Source organism: Ammospiza caudacuta, chromosome 18 (assembly GCF_027887145.1).
Source record: "Ammospiza caudacuta isolate bAmmCau1 chromosome 18, bAmmCau1.pri, whole genome shotgun sequence".
Lineage (NCBI taxonomy): Eukaryota > Metazoa > Chordata > Aves > Passeriformes > Passerellidae > Ammospiza > Ammospiza caudacuta.
The window spans coordinates 15589241-15610412 of record NC_080610.1 but is presented as its reverse complement, the minus strand read 5'-3'; the positions used below and the strand labels follow the sequence as shown (position 1 = coordinate 15610412).

The window sequence follows — 21172 nt, the reverse complement described above, 5'->3', positions numbered from 1 at the left end:
ACTGTGTAAACTAAAAATCTCTTAGTATTTTTATAAATAATTTTCCAAGCCTTATTGGTTTGCTGCTGGAAGCAAAAGAATTGGTATATTTCTTGTTTCCTGCTCATATGAATGCTAAATCTCCCCTGGTTCAGATGCTCTGCATACGTATTATTCCTAATCCTGGCAACATGTTGCTTTGACTTTTCCAAGAACCAGGATAATGCAGCAAAATTATTCTTTTCAAAAGGAACAGAAACCACAGACTTGAGAAAAGTTATCTCCAAAGTGCACATAAAAGTAACAAAGTCTTCCTAGAATAAAATCCCACCTTAAGAACAATCATCACAAGCATCACAAAGAAAGATGGAAGAACCACTAAAAAACAAAGTAATGGAAAGTATTTTTTAAATCCTTTCTTATGTCCCCCTTTTGGTTGTTACTTAGCTCATTACATGAGTTTTTGTAAAACCAAAAAATCTCTGCCCAAAGGAATGGGACATTTAACTTATTGTGAACCAACTTCTGTTAAATATGTCACTTGGGAGAAAGTTGAGTGTATTTATTATACAGATGCAAAAAAATCCCAATTTTTTGTCTAACAGATTTGCCTCCTATGTGCATGCAAAAGAAGTAATACAGTTTCTTTATTTTTTTTACTGTTATTCATTGCTGCCTTCACCATTCCTATTACTCTTCTAATTACCAAATAAATGGATTTGTTCTGATAATCTAAAGTTTAAAAAATTCAACGCTCCCCAGAATTTTCTCACATTTAATTATTTTTTACTACATTTGAATTTTTTACTTCTACTCTAATTCCTTAAGGAGCCCCTTTTTCCTCTGAGGTGGTGAGAGAACAAGCCCACAATTTGCAGTGCCTTATATAATAGCTCCTACTGGAGAAATACATCTGGGGCTGAACTCTTAGCTGTTGTGATTTCGTGGATTAAAAATTACTCTGAGCATTTGGTTTTCTAGAAGATGGGACTGGGCACAGAGAGGCAAAAGAAAACTGACATTAGTATGTAAGCTGACATTTAGCTTGGGTGGAAGTCAATGAGCTCCATCCTGTCAAAGCCTGAAATTGCCTGTGAGCTTTCCTAGAAGATGCTTCATCAAATGAATATGAATAATTTTTCAGAAAAAAAAAAAAACTGATAGAAATTTACTCCAGCTGGTTCTAAGATGGGTGGGAGGGACAGGAGGGTACAAATACATCAGGCATGTGGAGCAAAGCCAGAAGTGTGGCTGTTGTGCCACAGGAGCCAGCGAGATGGAAGGCTGGACCATCTCTCTGACACGTGTGCATTCAGGTAGTAACACATCCATTTCCACTCTAGGAAACCAGCCAGCATCCAGGCAGAAATGTCACAGGCCACAGACTGTCTGAACACCTCTGTGCAATTCAGAGACAGCTGTCTGCTGTGTCAAGTGCCAGGTTTTCTATTATATTTGATCTTGAGTGATAAATGTACCTGCGTAAAAACGCCTTCTGACAAATGAGCGGTCAAGAGGTACAGTTTTTATAGTAATATCATTAAAGAGAATGCCTGCAGCCCAAAGCCTCCTCCATCTCTTTAGCAACACTCTGAGAGCTGTGCCATTCTGAGGGCCTCATTATTCAGAGCAGCAGAGTGGTCAAAAAGGTCTTTAAGGCCCTGGGGGGCTGAGTGGCCTGGAACGCCCCAGTGGGAAGGCTGCTGGTGCTTGAGCTTTCGCACACAAGCTTTTTCCACTCACTGTTATTTGAACCCTTGCAAAAGGCTGATCTCATTAATACTGCACAGAAACCAGCGATTCTGTGTTCTGACAGGACTGTCAGTATGGGATTGATAGCTATGCTTTTGAAAGAGGTCCCCAAAAATGAAATTACAACACTCAACAGTTTTGTATACAAATTTAGCGTGACATAAATTAAAATATAAATTTAGTAGTGACTTTGGCGTGTCTACGCAACACATGTATTTTAACCCCATGGAAGAGCCACTGGAGCAGAGTGGTACCTCACAGAGGATCTCCAGAGACCTTGGATTTCTGCCACAGAGCTGCTGTCAACCTGACCACTAGCAAAGGGAAGTTTCCCAGCTGCAATATGTAAGTAGCTCCTGCTGAGCCATACAGTCCTGACACCTCTTTAGGTTTCTAAAGCCCAGCTTCTCACTGAACAGAAGCTTGCTGGTTGTAGAAGGATGGGAAGATGCTTTCAGGAGAGGAGCAACACTTTGTGACAACCTTCTCAGCCTCAGAGAGGCACATGCTGGAAACTGACAGGTCCCTTTCTTTTCCCTTGGATGGAAAAGACACTTGTCTCATTCTATTCCCTTTTCAGTATTGCTGCTTTTAAAGTGACAAATGAATAAATAAACAACATCTGGGTTGCAGAGCAGCCATCTGGGAAAATCTTGGAAGTGAAGTGTGGAAGGGCCCCCAGGGAGTGCTCGAGAGGCAGAGGATGGAAAATAACCTGCAGATGCACTCACCAGAGCCAGGGGCTGCAGCTTCCCTACCGTGGGCATGGCAGGCAGCCCCACCTGGGCTGACAGAAAACGCAGCACAGCGTGGATGCGTCTCCAGGAGTCTGACTGCCGAGGACCTCAGCACCATGCAGGGGCTCTGTGCCCATGACAGATATGCTCTGCCTCTTACTTGTGAATACACCTCTGCTTCAAACACACATTAAAGATATTTATACCGCAGCTTTGAATAGCAATGTGTTACGTGGTTTGTTAGACCTCAAGTACAGTTCCATGGTCAAATTGATTTAATGCCTATCTTCCCTCTCCTTCCCAGCCTACAAGAATTCTCTCCCTCTTGGGCTGGCACCAGCTCAGCTTGCTGGGCTCTGCAGCCATCTCCATCAGGAAGCTGATTAAGCTGAGTATTAATAATTCTTTGCTTTGGGGCCAGAGCAGTTTGCTGAACTGGCTGATTAATGCAGAAAAACTAGTCCTAGGAGAGGGGAGAGGACTAGATTATGGTGCAGGCTCACTGCACACTCCTCAGCTGCCCCACAGACCTCGATTTTCCAGACTTCTTTATAAAGCACGTGCAAATTTTCAGCAAGTGCTAAAAAGTTAAAAGGGAGGAAATATTGTGGAATGCCACTAGAAGGTAGTGCAGTCTAAGACTGAATACAAGGACTCTTGGGCTCAGTTCCAGCCTCTGGAAATTTGCTGGAGATGAAATTCATCTATGTGCTGGCAGCTGTCCTGGAATGTACACACCTTTTATGTTCCCATATAAATGGATAAAAAGGGTTTAATGATGGATTGGCCAACTGCACTGGATATGGAGAGTAGAACTCTGCACATGCTCCTGCCCCCTCCCCACGTACAGCATCACACCAAGATAACCCAACCCCTCCGTGAGTCCATAATCACTTGGAGATCACTGAAGCAGATCAGTGACTGTGCAGCCAAGGGTAATGTAATGACACAAAAAAAAACAACAGAAATCTTTAGGCAGAATTCCAGGAAAAATTGTCTAAGGTATGACTATGGAAAAGACTCCAGAAGAAAATAGTGGGAAATCTCCATCAACACTTAATTAACAGGAAAAAAGCAACAGAAAAGAAAAGATGGCTCCCTGGGGAGCGGGAGCTCTGCACATCCAGAGCGTTATAGGTAAAAGTTATGTTAAATTAGAGTATAGTTCAATTATATTGTATTAATTATGTGATATTAATTGCATTATGTTCAGTGGTGGGGGGGAATATTAGAATGTGCTAGGAGAAGAGTCCAGGGTTTGGTGGAACACTGGTCTGGCAGGACAAGGCGAGGATGAAGAGGGATTGGATGGAAGATCTGACCATCATTCAAAGCCCTTCAGAAATGATTGGTCCCAAATGAACGGCGTTAAGGACCCTTGAGCAGCCTGGAAATGGAGCGACCACCACGCGGATCCAAAATGGACAATCCTGGACTCAAAGGAGGCTATAAATGGGGGAGTTTAGTTGGGTCAGGGTTCTTCTGCTTGGAAACTTGTTTTTTGGGGAGAACCCAGTGCACTTGGGGTTAGCGCACTGTTCTGGTTTTGGCTCGGGCCTATCCTGGGCACTCCGTTCCTTGCAGCTATTTTAATAAACGAGAACCTCTTTCTCCAGAGAAAGTTTGGCCTCGTTCGTATTCATAACACGGAGTGTTCATAGGAACCCTTTAAACACAACATGATAATGCAGGTTACAAATATCAGTAATCTGTGACATTTGTGCATCTGTGACACACATAACTAGACAGAGAAACCCAAAAAGTCTCTTCCTCCCTAGCAGATGTCCTTGAAAATTCCTCAAATGCTTAAATCCATTCTAGCAGTTTACCTTATCAACCTTGCCTCACAGAGCACAGAAAAGCATTTTTCTAAGATTATTGATGTGCTGTAGAATACAAAATCTAAATGGGATACTGCCACATTCATATGGTTATAAATAAATGGGGTAATCTTAATAGTCCTGAAGTCACTAAAACAGATATGATGCTTTTATCTGGGGCCTCATATATATACAGTTTATCAGTGCAATTACAGGTACGGAAGATTATATTTATCTTTGCTTTCCTGTGAAATGGAGAAAGAGGAAATTATTTGTCTTCTAAAAGACTTGAATTGAGTGAAAATGGAAGATCTACCCATTGTGATAGATAAACTATTTTTTTTCCTTAACTCTATCAAGAGAGGAACAGTAAACAAACAGCTACAAATTAAATCATTAAACCATGCAAATCAAATGCATTTAATCCTATTTAGGTTTGGGGACTTTTAATTCAGGTAATTAAAATGAGTGTTTTTCTAGTGCTGACTAAAGAGGACAGCTGTTGCTTCCTCCAGTATCCTGCTAACACCAGTGGCTCACAGCTGTGTGCAAGTCAAGAATAAAACCTTACCCTGGCCAGCCAGGCAGCAGCTGAAGCTGGACAGTACCAGCTTTAATATTGCTAGCTCACTTAAAGCCCCATCTTGAGAGCACTTCTCATTCCCAAAGTCTTCAGCCAAGTAAACCACCCTTCTCTACAGCCAAACAGGCTGCATAATGTTCTCTTCTCTTAGAGGTCAGCACCAACCTTTCTGCTAGGGAAAACGTCCATTTCGCATGAAATTATTTGATGCTAAGGTAGTGCACAGCCTGTCTGAGCACACAGAACTTCTCGCACGAGAGAGCCTGCAAATCTGTTCTTCTGTTTTTAAAGATTACATTATCTGCATTTCTTCCTCTCATCCAAGTGGATATATGTGCAGAGAACTAAGAGGGGAGAAACTACACCAGCAGGGCACAGAGAGATTCATCTTTCTGATAACAATAACAAAACCAAAGAATAGAAAGCTCAGAGGGAGATGAGAACGACAAATTTTTCTTTGAGAATGATGGGTGGAATTGTAATCTTCCTGTATCTATATGTAGTGGCATCATATAAGGCTGTCATTTGTACCACCAAATAGATCCAGGAGTATCTTGGGTTTATTCCATGAAGTTCTAATGGCAATTTTCAGATAAGGTTGCTCACCAGCTCTTACAAATATGTATTTATCCATGCCACTTAATGCCAAATCAAGTACAATTACTGTGTGCTGTCACCCAGCAAAATCAACACTGCGTTTTTACAACTGACTTCAACAAATAACAAAGGCTCACAAACCTGTCAAGAAAAAAACCCTGAATGATAAATTCTCCCAAGGACTTCTGTAAAAAAGAGTGACAAAAACTAGATGTTTTCACTGGAAGTATTGTAGTGGAGATACTGATGTCAGAAATCCTGGTACATGTGGGGCACACTCTTTCCCACCACTCAAAGGTAATGGAGCAGGATGGATCAGCCCCTTTCTCACACTTGCAGGCACCTGCTCCTATTGATTACACACGCACCGCATGCATGATTTTAGATACTGTTTCATTTTCTGCTTCCTTTTGGTAAAGGAAATGACATTTTCCATTTACTGCGTGATTTTACAAAACACATAGTTCAAAAACCTTTTAGGAATGTTTTAAATAGTTTTATCAAAGAATTTCTTGCCTCATACAAAGGCCTAAGATCCACAAGCATCTTGCTGTAAATAATTTTCACCTTCCCCAAGTTTGCACTAGAAGAGTCATGGAGGCCTCTGTGGATTTTCTTCCATGTGTAATGCAGCAAAGCCTCAGCAAGAAAAAACGCTTATTTAGCCTTATTTACCATTGTTTCCTTCAAAGTCAGTCATTCCAGTGACTTCCCTGCTATTATGCATATTCTAGTTTTGGTCCAAATGCATTTGGGAGTCAACTGGACAAGGGAAGATTTTTGCAGGGAACTTGCTGTGTTGAGGAGATGTGAATTCCTTTCTAAGCTTCTCATTTAAGAAGTTCCTGGAGCTGGCATTCCCCAGGGATTCTGAACTCCATTCCAGAGACTCCCTTCAAGACTTCCTATCAATGACCCTCTTCAGTATACCTGAAATTCATTATTATGTACACAGGGCTCTGAGGTTCAGACTTAAACAGTGACTGCTCCTTTGATGCCTGAGGTTAAACAGCTTGGGAAAAAGCCTGAAAAGATCTCCAGGCATTCTGAGTTCCACTGGTTTATCACAATTAAGTGACCAGATTTTCAAGTTTACCATGGCAAATGGTGAGAAGGGGATAATGGAATTTGGATCAAATTTTGTGAGTTTAACCATGAAGCTTGAGGGTGGGGCTGGGCAGGGGGAGCAGTGTAAATACCACTGAGAATTTGTGGGATGGTACATTGGGCACTTCGTGAAAGGTACATGCTAAAAGAGATTTGGAGTTCTCTCATTATATATAGATTTGGTCACTATGAGACATTCTAGAGAGCTTTTTCACCTTGGCAATATGAAATTCGCATAAGAACATATCAGGCACTGATCATTGAGGAAATTCCTGTGGCATATAGGTTTCCACCGTGTTTCAGATCAGTTCAACTCCGGATTGCTGCAAAACTTGCAATCCAGCTAATGGGAAACCGGAATTATGCAGAAAGAGATTGTTCCCCTTCCCTGGAATGCTTTTTGTGAGGGTGGCAGTGCAAAGGATGCTCATGGCATCCAAGTGCCAAAAGCTGACACTGCTGAGGAAGTTTGCTACTACCCAAGTACATTAGTCATCTCCTGATATTCAAGACTTGTTTGCCCCCTGAGCACACTTGAGGGAAATATGACTGATGGCAATAAAACTACAGGCAGGAATGTGTTATTGCCAGCAGACAATAACAGAGTTACCTTTCTCCCCACAGGCATTTCCCACATATCTCAAGATGTTTGTTATGAGCAACTGATTTCTCTGGAGGAGCCTAAATGATTTCTGTGCTCCTGGCAGACGTTCTGCCATACCCAGAAAACTCATTTTGACTCACACATTGATAGACATCCTTTTACAGTCACAGAACGGTGGCCAGAAGGGACCCCTGGAGACCTTCCCCTGCAAACCCACTGCTCAAAGCAGGCTTAAGCAATGGGCTGCTCAGGCCATTGTCCAGCCTGTGGCAGGGATCACTTGCTCTTTGATCTCAGCTTTTAGCTCGTTGCTCTGCTTCTCCAGATACAAACCCTGTCTAGAAATCCTCATGGTGAGACAGCTCCACAATTTCCCAGGTCCAGCACCAGGTTATGCATTTGCCCAATACAGAATACGTGTAAAAGAGCTCTGAATATGCACAGAGGTGGAGAATGTGAGAAAATATGAGAGCCTTAATAAGTGTGCCATTCTGGAGGCCTGTCCTGACAATATGCAGTAGAGGATGCCCAGTGGGATCAGCTCCAAAGAACTGATTTTGTTGATCATTGGAGGGCTCACCAGAACACCACAAAACCTTTTCCCCTTCCACAGGAATGATGTGCCATTCAGGCAGGGTTGTCTGCACAGCCCTGGTTTCACATTCCTCACTCAAGCTGTGTCAGCTCCCCCTGAACAAACTTCTGGCATGTCACCCACTCTCCCTCTGACCTGGTACTTGGAGACTTCACCATTTCGACAGAGAAGCTAATTTATGCAATTAAGATTGGAACAAGAGGCCGCACATTAGCCCACATCCAGCAGCAGAACTGACGTGCATTAATTGCACTGAGATGCCTGGGCCAGGTCAGAGCAGAGGCCACCTTTCAGATCAGAGCTGGGATTTTGTCTCCAGCAGCAAATGAGGAATTCTGTGAGAACAAGGCACACATCCTGCGATAGAGCCCTCAGTGATCTGCAGCTCAGGCAGCTTCCAGGCCAGAGGTGATATCTTCAGTTTGAGCAGCCTCAAATGAACTCTTCTCTTTCCATATTTTTTCCCTCATTCATTGATTACACTTCACAATTCCTATATAACTTCTAGACAGCTGCCAGAGGTAACCAGACTATTGCATGAACTACCTAAATATCCTCTGGGTACTCTGATTTAACAGGTTAGTAAATGAAGTACAACCAGGAAGAGAGCTTGAATATCCTACAAGTCACCTGAAAATCCTACTGTTCACAAACTAAACAAAATAAAACTAGAAAAGACCCCAAGCCACAACCAACACAGAGTGGGCAGAATTCAGGTTTCATCTTCCTTCACACCATGTGCTGAGGCTGACAGGGAGTTAGATGCTGCTCAAAGTCACCAGCTAATCACAACCAAACCTATTCATGGAAAAACAAATCTACTTTTAAACTCACGGGTGTAGTTTTAAACCAAGCACAACCCTTGCTAGTGGGAGACTTCTGGATCCTTGGTGGATGTTGCCCATATTTTTATAGTTGAAAAATCAAGCTCTAAGAAGGGGTTCTGTACCTCTAGTCCTGTTGACTATGTCACACATTGGCATTTAACTGTATTTGAGCACTTGAAATTGATATGTCTTATTTATGATTAAAGTGCTGTCAGCCTTCATAAACAGTGTATTAGCACTAATTTCTAAACTTACTTCTAGATTAGTTAAGCTGCATCGATGAATTTGACACTAATGGCAGCAGATCTATGAAATACATGTGTTGAATATTTTATAATGTTGATATAATATCTGGAAATTAAAGAAAATTAAACTGTGACTGCATACAGAAGTAGGCCATTTCCTGTATATTTTTAACTCATTTTCCACTAATTAGGACAGAGGATATGCTTAGTTAGGCTTATAATTAAGCAATAAAACCCTAGTGATTCAGTATGCACTACTGGTATTTTACTAATTAACAACTCCATGAAATCTAATAGTAGCTCTCTTATCACTTGAATCAATGAAGTATTGATCTTACAACAATATGGACATATCTGAAGAAGTAACTGTCACCAACTGCACTCGCACAACCTCATTTAAAATAGAATCCAATCATTTTAAGAGAATGTAAGAGATAACAAGCTCTTATGTATGGCATTTCAACTGTGTATAATTCAGTCTCATTACAGTTAAGTGACTCAAAAGCGGCCTAAAAACAGACAATCTGCAAAAGCAAAAAGAAAGAATAATAAATTTAATTCTTGTTGGGATCTTTACTTTCAATGAGTACATACATTTAAAAGGCCTATTATATCAACCATATTCTTACCTTATCAAGAAAAGGTATTACATGATATGCAGGATTAAGTCAAGTGAGTATGGGTGCTTACTTTATGGATCCAGACTATATTTTAGGACTATGCAGAACTGAGTTTCCTGGTGGCTGTATATTTACAAAAGTTGTCCAGTAAAATGCCATTTTTTTCAGGAAATCTCTCCCTCATTGCTAACACAGCCCCAAACCTCTCCTGTTCCTCAGGAAAATGGATGGTGAGCATGGCAAGTTTTCCTGACAGCAAGACCAAAATTAACAACGCCAGTACACTTTGTAGTTATTCCAGTGCATTCCATATAATTATAGCAGAAATAAATACAGGTCAGATGTCTCTCAGGATGAGGTTGATGCATTTACTTTTGAACAATAATTTTTTTATTATTTTTATTTTATAGGTTTTCTTTTCTTTCCCCCCAGGCACAGTCTCTAGTTTCCTAGCAGGGCTTTCCCACCATGCACTGTTCCATATTCTAGATAATTCAAATTATCTCCATCCCATTCCTTGGCTGCACAACTTGCTTTTAACAATCACTGCAAGGAATTTGACCAGAACAGAAACTGCAGGAAAAAAATTCCTCTTGAGGAAGGACAAACTGTGATTGTTTTCCAGGAGTGTTGAAAGAATTGTTCTCACACCTTTATGGAAAAGGGTAGTAGGCTTCATTTCCAGCAGGATGTCTGTGCCTCTGACTGGTCCTATTCCTTGAGCCAAACCTCAGAAGATGATAAATTAATGCCTGCGTCTGCAAGAGCCACATTCAGAGGTATAAAACCCAAATTACTCATTAGGGGAAAGGCAGCAGAGAACAAGTGTCCTGTACTGCAGTACATTCTCTTTGTTAAGGTTTGAATACCTTAAGGTACACAGAGACCAGAACCAGTTTTGGGGATTGTGCTTGCAGTATAAAACAAAGAACTGCTCTTGCTTTTTTAGGGGAAAAGATCAGCCACAAGTACAAAGTGTCTGAAACTGCTGGAGCTGTCAGACTGGGGGTGATGCCCAGTTCATAAAGCTCACAGATGGACTGGAGCACTAATGACTGAAAAATCACCTATGTCCAAAACAAAAGAGCAGTTTTCTCTTAGTAGGCATAAGCACAGTATAAATTTCATACACCCAGAGAGATGCCATTCACACTGCCATTTCATGGCCATATCACAGCCCACCAGAGCCAGCCACATGCATGGCGATGAAGAAAACAGCCCAGTAAAGACGGTGAGCTGAATTACAAAAGCACTGCATTCCTGCACTGAATGGAAGCTGACATGCTAAAAACTAAAAGGAATTGAGGTGCTAAGGTCCATTTATTCCTCCATGCTTCTGAGAGTGCCAACTAGCTGGCAGGGTGCAGCATCCACCCACTCAGCCATAGACCACAAACAAACACGAGCCAGCACAAGCCTGACTGAGGAGCAGACCAGCAACTGGAAGATTAAATGCTGCATAGACTGTTACTGGCTGTGTAAATGACAAACTCCCCCAAATCATTGCTTAAGAGGCATTTTAAGGACCTTTAGGATAATTACTATATTTGGTTCCAGAATCAACATAGCCTGTTGCTAATGAATTATTTGTGTTAGGAGTTAGGTTCTGTATACTTCAGACTGCTGCAAAAGAAAATAAGTTATAGTGCACCTAAAGATTGTGAGGAAAAACAGTTCAGTGGCCACACATTGAGCTTCAGACCATGAAAACCCCAGCAATGATGTTACAAGATTTATGTTGGTTAAATTACCCAAAGAGAGGAGCATCATGAAGTTTTCTCTTTCTTTTCCCTAAATCCAAAAGGATCCTAAAAACAGCAAAATATGTTTCAGGCAATTTTTTGAAGATGACAATTGCAGCCCCGTTAAAGGGAACATCTCACTCTGGCCAAGGACAGATAATTCTAAGGCCACATCTGAAAATCTGGAAGATCTGGAACAAAAGCAACCATAATTATATTAAAATTGTCCCAATAATGTAGTGCTAAGCATCAGAATATTGTAAGGAGGGGAGGGTGCAAGAATTAATAGTTTTATTGTAAAAATAAATTGCTCTGTTGTCCTTTTTTTCCATCTAAAGCTTCCACTCATAATTGAGGCAGCTAAATGTAGCCTTTGTTAGATGAAAATGTGGCCAGGCTGTTAGCACTCTTTTATCTGATGGCTTAATGCAGTACAGCTTGCATTAGAAAAATGAGCACTGCAAAAGAATAGCAAGTTGAAAGAATTTACTAAGATCCTGTTACTTTTTTAGGTAAGTACTTTTTAAAGGAGTTCAATCAGTGCAACTGTTTCTTTTGCTTTTATTAGAATCCATATATTTATATATTACATGTAAAATCACAATAATGGGATTTTCATGTACAGAGTATATTAAATTTATCACTGGTACACAATGAAATTGATCCATTGGGCTGCAACATGTGACTGATTTTCTAATGACTGGCATAAGAGAAAGGTAAAAGGATAGCATATTCCTCTTCAGCAGTCTTTTTTATGTGTTGTAGGCACATTTATGGTAAGTTACTATAAAGGTGTTTACACCTTCCTAAAGGTAAAAAATACAAGTATTGTACATGATAAAGGGTTAGTTATTTTTCTACACTAATAGACATACAATGGGGAAATATCTGCAAAATGGTTTGGAGGACTGGGGAAGGGATTGGTCCTTCCGGACATACAAAATCTGTTGCTTCTCCCAAGTGGGGTCCAAGAAACGTTTTTGGGTAACCCTCTATTTTTTCCTTGCTCTTCTAAGCAGAGGAAATCAAACAAGGCTCCTCTTGTCTAAAGACAACCCACTTAACAACTCCCATTCAGAGTCCTGCTACTTGCAAACTGTAAATCAAATTGTCCACCACAGTCATCCACTACAGAATCTGAAAGACAAAGCTGTGATTTAGACCCTGAACCTGACAAACCTCCAGAATGTTGGACAGAACTACACCATGGAATGGGGACAACATAGACTCTGCACATTTCAGGACTGAAAGTGTTGATTCCCCCGGAAAAGAACATCAAAAGGGGTTTCCCACATCAGTGTTACAAATACAGAACTGATCCTCATGGAATCCAGTTGCTGTTCCAAAGTCATAAGAAACCTGTTGGTGACTTGAGGCTTTTTCTCCTGAGCTGTGTTCTGGTGCCCTAAGCTTTGAGCTGTTTTCTCTGTGCCCAATGTTTGCAGGTAAATCCTTTCATCAATACAAGATTCCCCTTCACTTTCAATGTCCTACATATCCTTACACATTCCTAACTCTCCTGTTCAGCTCAGCTTGTTTCTGTTCCATCTTCCCCACCAGAGAAGGCTGAAGGCAGAAACCACAGAGACAGCAAACGCCCAGGAGCTGCTCCGTGTCTGCAGAGACACAGCTCTGAGCCCTGTGGCTCTGCCCATTCCTTGTTATTTTTGGATTTGTTCCCGCAGTGCCACAACAATGCAGTCTCCCAAGGCTTTCTCTCTTCAATCACTGCCCTGACACTCACAAGAAAAGAAGCCTCTTTAATCATCTTTTGATTCTGAGCTGTCTTTTTCATTGTTAATAATGTTGCCTATTTCTGTGTGACTAGGGGAAAAGAAAATTATATTTATGCATATATACCAACAGTCAGGTGGAAAACTGCCTACACAAGTCACATTTCTTATTTGTCACCGACAAGAATATTAACTGGCTAATTTTCAGCTGTATCAAAACTCTAAATTACAACTGCCGTGACTTCATTGGTTTTCAAAGCAATTTTTTTGCCCTCCCCCGAGACTTGGTTTTCATTCAAACCATGAACATTCATGTATTACACAAACAAATGTAATGATTGATATCTTCCCATTGTCACCTTGCAGTTGGAGGTCTGTAGTTTACTCCTTCCTATTTGAATAATGATTAACATAATAATTAGATTTTTACATAAAGACATCCAGTTCCCAAAGGAACTGCAGATATTCCGTTGAATATAAGCTATTCAATTCTCCTTTAAACAAAGGGCAGAGTTTACAATTAGCTGTAATAGACCAGCTGATTTGTTGGACAATTTAGAATAGTATCTAGTTATTCAGGTTCTTCTTAATATCCTTTCTCCAGAAAAATTCTTGGATACAAGAGACTAATTTGTCCCACTTCATCATCTGATCTATTAAAAGATTTTATATCTGCATACGGCATTTTTTTCTTCCTATACTCTTAAATAAACAAAATGTCTAAAATAAAATCACTAAATAAAAGCATAACCTGAAAATCAGACTCCAGAATCTTCAAAGATGATTTTCTACGTATTTACTTCATGTGATTGCTCAGTCTTTAAAAATACTTTTAAAAAATGCATGATGTTGCAGGGAATTGTGGAGGAAGTATTAACAGCACCAAGCCAGATTGCAGCAGAGCAATGTGACTGCCTCCCTGCACAGCTCTCAAAAAGAGGTTTTAGATAGGCCTGTGAAGAGTTCTGGAAAGCCAGGATTTCAGAGAGATTATGAAAATCCTCCCAAGATAGATTTTAGGGGATAAGGGCACACACCGCCTCCCCAAAGTCTCATCATTTGCAGTGATGTAATCTTCATGGAGGATTTGGAACTGTCCTGTTTGACAGACAGGGTGAATGTTGAACACCTAAGGAATAGAAACCAATACAACCCTAGTGGGAAAGTTTTAATTGTCGTCTTTTTCCAGCACAACACCAAAAAGCAGAGGAAAATGTCAGAACAAAATTTACCAAAGCTACTGAGCTCGTCTGAATTTGTACTGCGGCTAATGACACTTTCCTAGCCTACCTTCAAGTTATAAGGAGTTACCTTGAACATTTGGTCAAATGAGTACTTTGGAGGACAACTTTGGTGGGAATTATTTAATCTGAGTCTTGCTCCTGGGTAGCTATTAATTACTTATGGTAATTAGACAGGAAAGCTTGAATGGCTGCTGCAGTTGCCCTGCGGTGGCTCAAAACGTGTCTAACTACATCATTCCTACTGTTCCTCTCTTTCCCAGCCTCATGGAATCACAGCAAAAGAAGCCAAAGCTGAAGGACAGAGCTCCTTAGAGGCAAGGAGACAAAAAATTGGAAAGTCTGATCTTGAAAACACCTCCTTGCCTTTGGCGATTGATTTTAAATAGACTAACAATATCCCTCTTTCTCATGCAGAAGTAAAAAGCATTTGTTTTCATGGTGAGGTTAGAGCAGCACCACGTCCCTTCTATCGTTCCACTGCCGACAGTGATTTTTGAAAGATCACAAGCAGCTGAATGCAGAAAAAGCCTCAAGAGAGTGAAAGTGGCCACACTGACTCTCACTCCAGGGTCCACAGGCAAAGTGAACCAAGGCTGAGATGTGCACAGCTCTGTGTCAGGTTGAGGATCAGTGTGGGAAGCTCTCCTGCATGTGCAGCTGTACAAAACCTCCTTCTCTTGCCTTGGGGTGCTTTATATTGTTTTGACATAGCGTGCACAGTGGAAACAAGAGCTGGTGATTGACACAGCGACATGAAAATAAACCTTGTGATAAAGTGACGCTGCTGCACAGCCCCCAGCTGGCTGCCTTCCCGCTCACACCCCTTGGTCATGAGGGTCCAGTCACCACCAGAACTCCTGATGTGCACAGCCCCAGCTGGCTGCCTTCCCGCTCACAGCCCTTGGTGACGTCCCCACAGCTGGCCAGAGGCCGGGGAAGAGGGTCCAGTGACCACCAGAATTCCTGATGTGCACAGCCCCCAGCTGGCTGCCTTCCCGCTCACAGCCCTTGGTCATGAGGGTCATGTCACCACCAGAGCTCCTGATGTGCTCCATCCGGACCATGACAGCCTCATCTTCTGTGCACACTTGGTGCCCAAGGCAAAGGGTGGGCTTTGCCCTCCCGTTCAGCCTCCAGCTTTCTATCCATTGCTGTCCTCAGCAGAGATACCCCCTTGCAGAGAAGGCACTAAAACAGAGAGGCTTGCCAGTAAAATGGAGCATTTTCAGCTGAAGGTAAACAGCAAAACACAGAAGATCAGTAGACTGCTAAGTCTGTGCATTAAAGAGAGACTTGTGGATATATTTTAACATTATCCCTCTTACCTCCCCAAAATGGGAAATCCCATTAGCAGCATAATTAGCCCTCCTTTAAGTAGCTAATTACACCTAACTAAGCCATAATATCTAATTACTGGTTTATTCACTCTGAGTGGTTTATAACACGAGAAATTACTGAGATGAAATTAGATCAAAGAGTAACATAAAAGTATTTGCCTTTCAAACTGCCTTTGAAGGCAGAGGTAGAGCTGGGAGGGGGCTGAGGTGGTGGAAGAGAAGCTGCAGCTGGAAGGTAAAGCTACATTTCCACAGTGGTCAACATCTGTTCCCTTCAGAGCCTGTCCTCACGTGGGGACGTGTGCTCTGCACCACAAAGGAACAGGCCAAGCTGTGAGAGCTTCACCGTGTGCCAAGAGATGGATGTGATTACCCTCATTGCCTTTGGAAGATGATGGGAGAAAACCTGAAGCAAAAAGCTGCAGGAGAATCATAGGGAGCTACACTGCAAATCATAGGGAGCCAAACCTGCAAATTCTAAGGGCCTCTGTGGTGTTACCATAATAAAAATATATTATTTAAAGTGTCTGTACAATGGGTGAGAAACAAGATTTACCTCATTATTTCACAGCAAAATAATGTGGGGGTTTTGATTATTATTTAAAATTTTCCCTATAAACCAAAAATGCAACTAATACTCCCAGTATGGGAACTGATGTTGAGATAAGGATGGGAATGGTGTTCTGGCAGGAGATGAGTGGGGTGGAGGGGCTTTACTAGATGCTAGTCCAAAAGTCTGAGGAGCACTGAAGTGATAGGAGAAAAACAGCATTTCTGAGAACGCTGTTTATGACTGCAAATGAAAAGAATGGGAGAAAGGAGGCAGAGCAACAAGTTTTCCTTTTTATGCTTACCAAAGCTGCATAAAAGGCATGTCAGTAGCAAGGAAGTATTTCAGAGTGGGATGCAACATCCATTCATGACGCTACATTCTATGAGAATTCTGTGGTCAAATCAAGACTGGTAACAACATGAAGGCAATAGCTTCTGCAAGCAGTGTCTCTTTTGCTCATGATTTAAAACAGGGAGGCACAGCATAACAGTTTAAGAACATTTTGCCCATCTCGCTTCTGTCACAGCGTACAATAATCCTTGCCCTTCACCGCTCTGTCCTTTCAGAGATGCATCTGTACAAGCACAGTCTCAATGAATGGCAAGCAACAGGTGAGTTGAACTTCACGCATGGCAGAATCAGATTAGCAGAGACAAGTCAAATTGTGCAGATAGTTTGCCATGCATTTCCCATGTACAGCTATTGTGCATCTATTTCCCACTGTACAGCTAATTATGGACTCTGCAATTACTGTGGCATATGCTAACCAAGCATCCCATCCCTCACTAGTGTTATGCTCCATTACAGAAAGTTAAGGATGGTTTGTGGTTCTGAACCACATAAACAGCTGAAAACTGGTGTGATTCAGGTCTTCCACAGCCTCAGACATCCTGCTTCTGGGACAGACTAAACTCATTTGAAAGGTAGCTTCATCTTATGATAGTTATTAACATTACCAATATGTGATTGAAGAAAAACGTTCCTCTTTTGTGTGTTTATGATTTCTGGGATTTCCACACATTACAAGTACACAAACAACGAGAAAGTACAAAACCCAGAAAGATGATGGACAGCATGGACATTTTACTGGGAAGCTTCTGAATGCAGGACTGAAAGGGACAAAGACAACATCAAAAACTAGAATTTTTTTCTCAGTTGCCTTCCAGGCTAAAACCATTGAACTGATCCAAGTCAATTATATCTCAGCCTCTGAGAGAGGCTGAGGTGAGGAGATGGACGTGTGTTTCTCATTTGACCTTCTCAACAAAGAAAAACCTGAGCGTATTAAACACCCATACAAAACATCCCCTATTCCTTTTACAGTGCTTCCCACGTCTCATTTTTTCTGTGAAAGCAGATTAGCTGCTCTCTCACAAATCATTATCTCTCCTGTGCTCTGACCTATTCTTTGATGTGACTTGCAATAAACATCTCGTTATACTCCAGCCCAGACTTTTGCAGAGAGGGGAAAGAAACCACAAGCCATTGCTGCCTAATGTCCAAAACAAGGTCGAAGCATTCAAGACTTTTCATATTTTCATGAACCTGTCATATTCTCTGGCTTTTCCTAGATGTGACCACCAAATCCTCCGTTGATCAATTATGACTATGACATTAATTTCTTACACTTAGGCATAAAGCTAAACCCACAAATATTTTGCCAAGCAATGTACACACCACTGTGTTAGAGACAGTAACACTTCAGCACACTCTTTCTATTAAATTTTAACAGAAAGATCTCATTGCACATGCAAACATCTTTTGTGTGTGTAAGAAAGGTGGGGAAGGAACACCAAAACATATATATAAACATATTTTTTTTTGCCTAATTGTTTACTCTTAGTTCTGCCTGCACAATTTTCCCACAGCTGCATGGACAGATGCCATTTCCTTCATGTCACAGAACAGGCTGGTTGCTGCCAGGCTTTATTTATTAGCTGAAACACAGATATTTGATAATTGTCACTAGAGAAAGGAAATGGGACTTCTGAAGAAGCCTAAGGGAATTGATGTCCATCATCCAGTGAACTTCAAATGGAGTTGGGCTTCTAATCCTTTAGTACTTCAAGAAAAAAAGGAAAACTAAAGTGAACATTTCAATAACTGGATTAAGCACATAAAGAAAACTTGCCATCACTTGCATTTATGCAGTCAATGACTGGCACAGAGTGCTGTGGTTGAACAAATGAATGCAAACAAAAGAGGAACTAATTTAAACAGAGCAGCCACAAGATTCTGCATTATTTAGGTTCTGCTCATTTTTATTATGGGAATTACTGAAATACAAAATAGTTTTCCCCCTTTGGGAGTTCATGGGAGTGTTTTTCTACTTCACATATCATGAAGGACACTAACAGTCTGTGCATAATTAATGTCAAACAGATGAGTCATTAAACATGGAAGCACAGCAGCTCTGATCCGAATGTCTCTGTCACCCCGGGTATTGCTGGCACTCCTCTCGGTGCTGGTGTCCCCAGGAAAATGACAATGCCATGAGCTCCAGGCCCTGGAGCACACACAGATCTCTTCACTGGCTTTGAAGAGAGCTCTATCACAAATTGTCACTGTCCTGACTGAAGAGGCAAATCCTCACTGCTCTGCACTGGGTGAAAATCCACATCCAGGCAGAGATGCAGTCCCTGGTATTGCACAGGAAAGCCTTCAGGAGGAGGAAGCCATTGCTTCTCTTTTTAGATCATATATATGGGACCTTTAGGACACAAAGGCACAGCCAACTTTTGCTGTGCTCACACCAAATGTCCCACAATGTAATTTGAACTGATATTTAAACCTCTAATCTTGGTTGTAATGCAAGCAGAAACCCATTACGATCACTCTCACTAAAAGAAACCTTCTTGGGTGTGATGCTGACAGCCAGCTCTGCTTCCTGCAGTGCCAGAGGGTCAGAGCTTTCTCTCTTTTCCTACAGAAATCAGCACTATAAAGTTATTTAGACACTTCAGCCAAGGACCATGTCCAAGTTAGGGAGAGTTTTACTCTGTGATCTTAAACAAATTGCCTTATGCTCTCACACCTCTGTGCCTTAGCTTCCAAATATGTTGAGATAAAACCCATTCCAGTTGATAGGAACATGGTGCAAATTAACCTTTCCAAAATACAGCAAAATCTTCTAATATACTGCTAGGTTTCTTTAGAAACACAGCTTAATGAAAACCCTGGTCATGAGTACATTCTAAGATTCTACAAGATAATTTCATTCCGCAAAATATTTCTTCAGAGCACGTAAGAAAGAAGCGCAGCAGACATATGGACAGAGAATCACCAGAGAGGAGAAAGTGAGCTATTGCAACATACAGCCCCACGTGAGAGCAATCAGCAGTTTGGGGACCCTGTTATGGTCTCCCCATTGACAGAAGAGGCTGCAAAGTGTTCCAGAACCTTGCGAGGCAGCAGCAGCCTGTTGATGATTCATTTGGCTGGCATGAGATAAGCAGAGGGGCTGATGGCCTGACCTTTCCTCGCAGAAAGCTGACAGACATTGCCTCTTCACTAGAAACAACTCCCTGGAAAGGCAGAAGGGATGGTGCCTCTTTACCAGATACTGCTTCTTATCAAGGAGCTGCACCTTCTGCTCCAGTAATGATTTCAGAAACAAAGGACACACCACTCCAGTACTGAGAGCTCTCAGGGTGTCTACATCACCCCCCTGCCCCATTAATAAAAGCTTGAGTTAATAACTAAGCCTGTCTGTTGTTTCAAGGGCAAGGCAGCAGGCATCTTTTCAGGTCTATAAACAGTGACAAATTTTAGAGAGTTCCTATGAATAAACATTTTCAGCCTTTTCTACGTTCTCCTTTTTAGATTTTCCTAGTATCCTTTCTGGCTTTCTTTTTGAGATGAAAGCCATTACTAGAAAACAAGAGACCACAGTGACTTTCAACAGCAAAACTACCAACAAACCCAGAGTTTCCAAGACAGCATAGAAGTCATTAACTTTTTTTGTTTCCAGAAGGTACCAGCAATCCGATGTCAGATTTTGAACCACAGTATGTAACATACAAAGGCTGTAAACAAAGTACACTTATACACTGGCAGTTAAAAGTGCATTAAAACTGACTATTGAATCAGTAAGAGAGGTTTTCACTATGATGCTTTAGATAACACCCAGACAGTTTTTTACAGGTTTTCAGAGACTTACAATGATGTGCATGCTCCCCTCTGCGATGCATCCAGGCCCCAGGCACAGGTGTGTGTGGAGTGTCCCTGTTCCTGAGGGGCAGGAATTTGATCTCCCCCTCGTGGTGTGGCTAATAACCCAACCCTGGACCCAGACCCTAACTCTACCCCGTGACACCCTAGAAAACCCCACGACTCTGCCTCTGCCCTGTCCTTTGTCTCTGTCCCACCCCTCCTCCCTGGGGGCAGTACATGGGTTCTGGAGCTCTCTGAAATGAGAATCCATCTCTTTTGCCCCCTGCCCAGCAGCTGCACCTCCCCGGACACGATGAACCCAGCTGCAATGCACTGCAGAAAGAGCTCCTGCATGCTCAAGGTACCTCCTCACACGTGGACAGCCCAACGAGAACAGGGACACAAGAGCTCCTTCCTGGGCCAGACCTTACTAATCCTGCCTCTCATGGCAAACTGGGCACCCAAACTCAGGTTTAACAAGTTGCTGAGGCTTTCTGCCCCAGGCAGATCCAAGCTCTCGTGGAAGAGCAGACACATTTGGTAGCCCTCCAGATGCACAGAGAACTTGTCAAGGATGTTTTCAGGATGACGCAGCATTTGTCAAAGTCAGCTAGAATGTTAACAAAGACTGATCTTTCCACTGCATTTTGGTGCTGCTATCTTATTGCAAAAGTTCCATACCTTTCTGGTGATTTCCCATGCGCAGCTCCTCACAGCACCAACTCCTTCTTCCTCGCAGCACAGCCAACAAACTCCAGCCCTCTCCTCACCCACTCTTTTATAGCGCTCGTTTACTTATTGGACGCACCTGTGGCCTATTAAGAGCAGGCCTGTTCCTAATCTTTGGTGATTGGTACAGCTGCAACTCCTCAGGTGTGACTACCTTCTGCACTATCTATCTTTATTTTCTTACATTCTATCCCTCCACATTTTGGAAGACTTGTC

At 41.9% G+C, this 21172-nt stretch overlaps 1 long non-coding RNA gene across 1 annotated transcript in view; it reads right to left on the bottom strand.

Moving 5' to 3' along the window:
- Window positions 1–20922, bottom strand: part of LOC131565883 (uncharacterized) — a 66707-nt gene extending 45785 nt beyond the window's left edge. The window contains exon 1 of the long non-coding RNA XR_009275492.1: window positions 20909–20922. This is a non-coding gene — a long non-coding RNA (uncharacterized LOC131565883). The remainder of the gene's footprint in view (window positions 1–20908) is intronic.
- Between the last annotated feature and the right edge of the window lie 250 nt (window positions 20923–21172).